The sequence below is a fragment of the Triticum aestivum genome, chromosome 4B (assembly GCF_018294505.1).
Source record: "Triticum aestivum cultivar Chinese Spring chromosome 4B, IWGSC CS RefSeq v2.1, whole genome shotgun sequence".
NCBI classification, from domain to species: Eukaryota; Viridiplantae; Streptophyta; class Magnoliopsida; order Poales; family Poaceae; genus Triticum; species Triticum aestivum.
The window spans coordinates 30396794-30405524 of record NC_057804.1 but is presented as its reverse complement, the minus strand read 5'-3'; positions in this window follow the sequence as shown (position 1 = coordinate 30405524).

Sequence of the window (8731 nt, the reverse complement as noted above, 5' to 3'; positions counted from 1 at the left end):
AGGGGTGGTTGAACAGTAGCCGGTGGAGTAGCGCACGATGGAGGCTGGATGAACAGGAGCCCGTGGAGGCTGGAGGAGGTCGATGGTAGCCCGTGGAGGCTGGAGGAGGTCGACGGTGGAGATGAACAGTATCCCGTGGAGCCCCGTTTTGCGGTACGCCACACCCTCCCCCCCGTTTCGACCGTAGCGCCCCAACACAAGTCCGTTTCGTCCGTTTTGCGGTACGCCACACCCCTCCCGATGAATAGGACCCCCGTTTTGACCGTAGGAGGTCCGTTTCCTCTGTTTTGAAGTACATCAGGCCCCTTCCGATCAACAGGACCCTGTTTCGAACGTGGCCGGTCGAACACAAGGCCGTTTCCTCCGTTGTGCGGTACGCCAGGCCTCGTTTCCATCGCCTGTTCCATCCAAGCCCTCCCGATGAACACGACCACGCATTCCGTTCTGACCCAGCCGGTTGGCTCCCCATGAACACGACGATGACGTTGTTTCTCCGTTCCGACCCAGCCATGTACGTATGCGCGATAGGCGTTAGAGACCCTGCCCGTATGTACGTACGTGGCCGTATTTTCTTTCTTGCACCCTCGCCGCTGTACGTACGTGTACATGCTACGTGCGCATCTCTACTACGACACGTGCGCGCCTCTATATCGACCAGTATGTACGTACACGTTCGCGACCAGAATGACAACGGTACGTATGCTTCGACCAGGTGGGTCCCGACTATCAGGCACTTCCTTGCGTGCGAAGATGTAGCTGGTGGGTCCCAGCAGTCAGGGGGCGAATCATTTTTTTTGCCCGGACGCACTTTCTTGCGTTCGAAGATGTAGCTGGTGGGTCCCAGCAGTCAGGGGGGCGAATCGTTTTTTTTGCCCGGACGCACTTCCTTGCGTGTGAAGGTGTAGCTGGTGGGTCCCAGCAGTCAGGGGAGAAACGTTTTTTCACGAAATATGGTGGCCCGTCCGGTGGGTCCCCGCTGTCAGGTGGAGGAATAATTATTTTGCGCGTAATAAGGAGACACTTCCTTGCTGCGGTCATGGACCCAGCTGTCAGCCTCTCCACGTACAGTCCACGTCCGATGGAAGCCGTTCCTTGACCACGTTGACCACACCGCGCCGAGAGCACCAGGGAGGTGGACGACGGTGAGGCCTAGGAAGGGGATGACACGGAGCCGGGGAAGACGCGGCAGTGGATGCCCACGCGTAGAGGAGTATGAGGGTTCACTGGTTCGATGCGGTGTGAGGCTGCCGTCGCCGCGGAATAACAGGGGGTGTGGGTGAGTAGAGGGATGGCCTGGCCAGCGGTGGGAGTAGTAGGGGGCGGTGAGGCCTCCGCCGCATCGCAGCCGGCCACGGGAGGCAGGAGCACGAGGCACGACCGACGTTGGTTTGGGCGGCTGGAGCAAGAAGACCAGAGGTTGAAGAAGCACTACGGCCGTTGGATGGACATCGTACGGTCATTGGAGCTAGAATCGTGCATATTGACTAAGTTGACAAAGCCCTCCGTCCCCGTCAACTTAGTAGGCCCACAAGTCAGCCTGCCACTATACTGGGTCCCAGCTAACAGGGGGAGTATTCATTTTTTTGTGCGTAATAAGGAGGCACTTCCTTGCGTGCGAAGATATAGCTGGTGGGTCCGAGCTGTTAGCGGCGGTAATGTTTTTTTCACGAAATACTGAGGCCCTTTCAGTGGGTCCCTGATGTCAGGTGGACGAATCATTATTTTGCGTGTAATAAGGAGGCATTTCCTTGTGTGCGCCCGTTGACCCAGCTGTCGGCCTCTCCACGTACAGTCCACTTCAGATGCATGTCGGTTGTTGACCAAGTTGACCAGGCTGCGCCGAGAGCACCAGGGCGGTGGACGACGGCGAGGCCTAGGAAGGGAATGACACGGAGGCAGGGAAGACTCAGTAGTTGTTTCCCACGCGGAGGGGAGTATGACTGAACGAGGGTTTACTGGTTTGTCTGCTGTCGCCGGAGAATAACAGCAGGTGTGGGTGAGTAGAGGGATGGCTAGGCCAGCGATGGGAGTATGGTGGGGCGGTGAGGCCTGCGCGGCAGCACAGCCGGCCGCGGGGAGGAGGGAGCAGGCAGTCCCACCGATGCTTGTTTGAGTGGCTGGAGCAGGAAGAGCAGAGATTGAAGAAGCACGACGGCCGTTGGATGGACATCCAACCGTCACTGCTTGTGCGTCAACCTTTTTTTTAGGAAAGCCTTAAATATGTGGAAAACAGCATACAATCCATCTGCCATTACTTCTAATAATTTACAGCCCATTTGCTAATTCTTAAGGTTTTTTTTGGAGCCCATATTCTTTAGCATTATAGCCCATATTGTGGCCACGGTTAAAAAATTATACGAAATTTTGCATATTTCGGTGCGGTCTGAACTGTTTTTAATCCCGAAATTTCGACTCACATTCAAACTGATTTTAAAAATAAATGAATATCAATATAAAATCCAACAAATTATCCACGCATAAAAATTAATGTAATTTAAAATCTTAAAATGAAAAAAATATATTTGAAACTAATTGCTGGTTTGATGTGTTTTAAAAATGTACAACCCATTTCTCATTACTGATGGGCCATTTTCTCGGCCAGCCGAATGAAAAGCTCTCCTCGTCTTGAAAGATTTGCAGCCCAACAGGCCTGACAAAGCGAATTAATTGGCAAATCACAAAAAAACTGGGTTGTGGCCGTGGACCCAGCTGTCAGCCTCTCCATGTACAGTACTCTTCCGATGGAAGTCGTTCCTTGACCACGTTGACCATGCCGCATGGAGAGCACCATGGTGGTGGACGACGACGAGGCCTAGGAAGGGGACGACATGGAGCCGGGGAAGACGCGGCAGTGGAAGCCCGCGCGGAGAGGAGTACGAGGGTTTGCTGGTTCGGCTGCGGTGTGAGGCTGCCGTCGCCGCAGGGCCTGGCCAGCGGTGGGAATAGTAGGGGGCGGTGAGGCTTCCGCGGCAGCACAGCCGACCACGGGAGGCAGGAGCATGCGGCACGACCGGCGCTGCTTTGGGCGGCTGGAGCAAGAAGATCAGAGGTTGAAGAAGCACTACGGCCGTTGGATGGACATCGTACGGTCACTGGAGCTAGAATCGTTCATATTGACTAAGTTGACAAAGCCCTTCGGCCCCGTCAACTTAGTAGGCCCACAAGACAACCTCCCACCAAGGTGGGTCCAAGCTAGCCGGGGGAGTATTCATTTTTTTGTGCATAATAAGGAGGCACTTCCGATGGGTCCGAGCTGACAGCGGGGGGAACGTTTTTTCGTGAAATATGATGGCCCGTCCGGTGGGTCCCAGCAGTCAGGGGGAAATGATTTATTTCGCAAAATACTGGTGGCCCGTCCGATGGGTCCCCGTTGTCAGGTGGAGGAATAATTATTTTCCGCGTAATAAGGAGGCACTTCCTTGCGGCTGCCGTGGACCCAGCTGTCAGCCTCTCCACATACAGTACTCTTCCGATGGAAGTTGGTCGTTGACCACATTGACCACGCCGCGCCGAGAGCACCACGGCGGTGGACGACGACGAGGCATAGGAAGGGGACGACGCGGAGCCGGGCCACGGGAGGCAGGAGCAGGCAGTAGCACAGCCGGCCACGGGAGGCAGGAGCAGGCGGCACGACCGGCGCTACTTTGGGCGGCTGGAGCAAGAAGACCAGAGGTTGAAGAAGCCGTATGGCTGTTGGATGGACATCATACGGTCACTGGAGTATTGACTAAGTTGACAAAGCCCTCCGTCCCCGTCAACTTAGTAGGCCCACAAGTTAGCCCAATAATATGGTGGGTCCCAGCTAGCAGGGGGTATTCATTTTTTTGGGCGTAATAAGAAGGCACTTCCTTGCGTGCGAAGATATAGCTGGTGGGTCCGACCTGTCAGCGGGGGGAATGTTTTTTTCGCGAAATACAGAGGCCCTTCCTGTGGGTCCTAGCTGTCAGGTGGAGGAATCATTATTTTGCGCGTAATAAGGAGGCATTTCCTTGCATGCGGCCGTGGACCCAACTGTCAGCCTCTCCACGTACAGTCCACTTCCGATGGATGTCGTTCATTGACCATGTTGACCAGGTCGCGCTGAGAGCACCAGGGCGGTGGATGACGGCGAGGCCTAGGAAGGGAACGACACGGAGCCAGGGAATACTCGGAAGTTGTTTCCCACGCGGAGGAGTACGAGGGTTTACTGGTTCGTCTGCCGTCGCTGGAGAATAACAGCATGTGTGGGTGAGTAGAGGGATGGCTAGGCCAGCGATGGGAGTACGGTCGGGCCGTGAGGCCTGCGTGACGGCATAGCCGGCCGCGGGAGGAGGGAGCAGGCAGTCCCGCCGGCGCTTGTTTGAGCGGCTGGAGCATGAAGAGCAGAGATTGAAGAAGCACGACAGCCGTTGGATGGATATCCAACAGTCACTGCTTTCGTGTGTTGACTAAGTTGATAGGGCGTTGCGTGTGCGTCAACCTTTTTTTTATGAAAGCATACGCGTCAACCTGTAGTAGGCGCACAAGTCAGCCTCAAATCTGTGGAAAACAGCATACAACCCATCTGCCATTATTTCTAATAATGTACAACCCATTTGCTAATTCTTAAGATTTTTTTGGAGCCCATCTTCTTTTTGTTAGCATTACACCCCATATTATGGCCACGGTTAAAAAGTATATGAAATTTTGCATATTTCGGTGCGGTCAACTGTTTTTAATCCAGAAATATTGATTCACATTCAAACTATTTTGAAAAATAATTTATATAAATATAAAATCAAAATAATTGTTCATGCATAAAAATCAATGGAATTTAAGATCTTGTAATGAAAAAAATGAAACTAATTCCCGGTTTGATGTATTTTAAAAATGTACATGCCATTTCTGGGCAAACCAAATGAAACTCTCCTCGTCTTGAAACATTTGTAGCCCAGCAGGGCCGATAAAGCAAGTAGGCCTTGTTTGGGTATTTCTTTAAAAAAAATAGAACTGGGCTAGCTATTTTTAGCAAGAAAAAACACAACTGGGCTCATGATGTGGTAAACATAAATAAAACCCTGGCTAGACAGGCCACAGCCCCCGCACAGCCCCGTTGTTACCCTGATTCGTCGCTAAAACTAGTATAAATAACAACTGCTTGTTCCTCATATCTCAAAAAAAACTGCTTGTTCCTTAAAAAAACTATGCGACTTGCTGGGTCCCTGGTGTCAGCCGCTCGTAGTGTAGTTCTCTCGTTTAGACGATGGTGTGAGCCCCAGATGTCCAACCATTAGGAGGAACCATATTTTTGGGCTTGTACTATAGAGGCACTTGCTTGCGTACTGCCATGACGCTGGTGGGTCCCTACTGTCATCCTCTCCACATACAGTCATCTCCTTGTTCCTCTCGGTTGTTGACGATGTTGACAACGCAAGAGGGCGGCGCACCGCGCACGGCGAGCGAACCAAGGCCGCAAGGCGGAGGACAACGGCGAGGCCTCGGACGGAACGAACAGGAGCCGTTGAAGAGGCGCCGGTTGTCGTGGTTCTAAGCCTGACAGTAGAGTGGGGGTTGGTATGGAGAGGCAAGGTCCTAGCTATGGAGAGGTTGTAAGCACAAAGGATGTACGAGTTCAGGCCCTTCTCGGAAGAAGTAACAGCCCTACGTCTCGGAGCCCGGAGGCGGTCGAGTGGATTATGAATGTATGAATTACAAGGTGCCGAACCCCTCTGCCTGTGGAGGAGGGTGGCTTATATAGAGTGCGCCAGGACCCTAGCCAGCCCACGCAGGAGAGGTTTTAAGGTGAGTTAAGTCTGGGGCGTTACTGGTAACGCCCCACATAAAGTGCCTTTACTATCATAAAGTCTACTTGATTACAGGCCGTTGCAGTGCAGAGTGCCTCTTGACCTCCTGGTGGTCGAGTGAGTCTTCGTGGTCGAGTCCTTCAGTCCAGTCGAGTGAATCCTCGTTGGTCGACTGGAAGGCGACCTCTTCTAAGGACGTCCTAGGGTAAGTTACTTGGATCAGGTCCATGATCCTACCCTAGGTACACAACCCCATCACCGGTCCAGTCGCAGGCGGAGAGGAGTACGAGGATTGACTGGTGGGGGTGGTGGGGGCTAGTCACTTGGCTTCTGTAATGCACAGTGAGCTCAAGCAGCCGGCGTGAGTGATGTTATTTCCCTTGGTTGTGATTTGTTACAATATTTCACTCTAAATTAAACGAATGGCAAGCCATTTGCCTTGTTTCAAATAAAATATGACAGTCACAGCCGAGTTGAAAAGGGCAGGAACATCTAACTCTAGCTTACAAACTGTACAAAAGCACGAGGGTTGATTGTTCATCAGGTTTACAAAAAAACCCAGATTGAAAAGGGCAACAACATCTAACTCCAACACTATTTTCGGCAGTCACAGTCAAATGGATCGGTCAGGTCCATAGAATGAACATCCTGGATTGTAAAATTTACTGGATTATGACCACAATATGTTGTAAATAGAAGCCCGTCACGTTCAAAAGCTCTTTTGCCCACCTGAAACTCCTTTTTTTGCTCTTCGACATACCCATCCGTCAAAACCATGCTGCTGATAAACTTAAGCCTGATGGACAATAGTAACCTCGCATTCAGCAGGAAGAATGTGACAAATCTTGTGTTTGCACGGTTGGCTACATATCGTTCTAGCGTTATTGTCTTCAATCGAATCTCATTAGAAGTGAGAAAATCCCGATGCTTACGAATCCACCGATTGGTTATAACTTTCTTACTCCGTCCTGTTGCCTAAATAGACATGAAAATTGAAAACAGTTAAGGTCTAAAAGAAGAGTGTCGAAAGAGCAACAGCTGAACGGTTAATTCTAGTACACTATATGCGGGCTTCCAATGTGCGTGAAATTATCACCTTATATACAACTTCTCCAGACATGGAAAGCATTGCAGCAAGCCAATAATCTTGTTTAGATCAAAACTATTCATTTGGATATATAAGATCTTGACAGAATCCAACACCATTGATAGGCCATCCATGGAGAAACTCTTCACTGAGCATAGAACATAATATTAGTACAAAATGTGTACTCCAAGATGATATATAAATTATGCGCAGAAATTTAAAATGCAGCATATGGTTACAAGTGTAGCTGATAATATAAAGTACATGAAGAACTGTGGAGCCAAACACCATATTGAAATGAGCACAGAGATCATGTATTACACCCAAGGTCTCCAGTTTAGGCGCAGAGAAGACGGTTATTTGCAACGGTGAATAACTAGAATCAAGGATCAACCTTTGAAGTGAAGGGGCATCTTGGATGATGAACTGCCTTCCGTCAAAAGAAATTCCAATTCTTACAAGGTCAGGCGACTTTATTTGGAGACAACCGATTCTAACTGTGAAAACAAGCACCAAGCACTCCAGCGCAGGGCAACTGGAGTGGATGATGCTGTGCAATGAGGCCTCCGATACACGAACCCACACAAGTGAAAGTTTCTTGAGAAATGGGAGTCGAAGGTTTAGTACCAGATTGTCTGGAAGGTAGCACAGCCCAAAGGTGGCGGTGTGGAGAGAGGAGGAAAACTGCGAGATGGACATCGGTGCTGAGGGCACAAGTTCATGGCGTTATGTATGTGGTATGTGATTTCCAGGGGAATAGTAGAACTCAAGCAGTTGTAGTTCTGTGAATTCAGGGGATTTCAGCCAGGCGTCCACCGTGCAGGGCATGGTATGCTTGCTCAGGTAGCATGACAGGATGCAGAGGCTTTGAACGGAGCCCTGGTGGGAGGAGATGATGGCTCTGGGGATTTCAAAATCATTGAAGAGAGATAGCTGATGATAGTCAAGATTAAGGGGCATGGCGCGCCATAGAGGGCGCCACCGAATTGAGAGGACTTGGGTGCGGCAGCAATCCTTGGTGGGGAGAAGCGAGATGATCTCCCCAAGGATGGCGTCCGAGAGATCGCTGATGCGGTCCACCTGAGATTCTACGGGTTCCTGGAATCCGGTGGGGGCGGGGTTACCGCTTCTCCCCGCGCTGCCGGGTGCGGGATCTACAACAGGCGTCGCCGCTGGCGGGAGCCTCATCTTCTTGCTGCTGGGGTCAGCCGAATCCATTTTCCTCGAGGGCGTCGCGTCGCGCTCACAGATTTAAGCAGAGTAACGAATGACGAGCCTAGTTGTAGTGTGAGCGAAGAAGAAGGGGAGCTGGGGGTTTTCTGTAGGAGTGAGGAAGAAGGGGAGCTGGGGTTTTCTGTAGGAATGAGTTGACGTGAGGTGGGTGGGAGCGAGGAGGAAGAAGAGCACCCAGGTTTTTTTTGTGGGGGAGGGGGGCAGTGTGCTGGGTGTCGGTAGCACCTTTTGAATTGATTTTACTATTTACTAGTGTGGATTGGCTGTTTTGTCTTGGGCCCAGAGAAACAATTACTACTAGTACAGTGGAGACACTCTATAGCTACCTAGAAAATAATTACTACTAGTACAGTGGAGACACTCTACCGCTTTTGGCTCCTCCTAGGTCATTGAAACGTCTCCCTCTACTGAATGCCGTTATACTTTTGTTCACCGACATGCGGGCCATGCAGCACGCGGGCCCAAATGCCATCCACCAAATTAGCAGGCAGTATGCAGGAGGAGAGTCACCCCAGTCGTAGCGCGGCAGTAACGAGTCGTCGTATCACAAAACCCCACCTCCCCGCAGTCTAAGTTTGACGGACGAAGCAACCATCATTTCACTCCTCGCTGAATCCCCTTCTCCCTCACCGTCTTCAAGAAAGGCAAC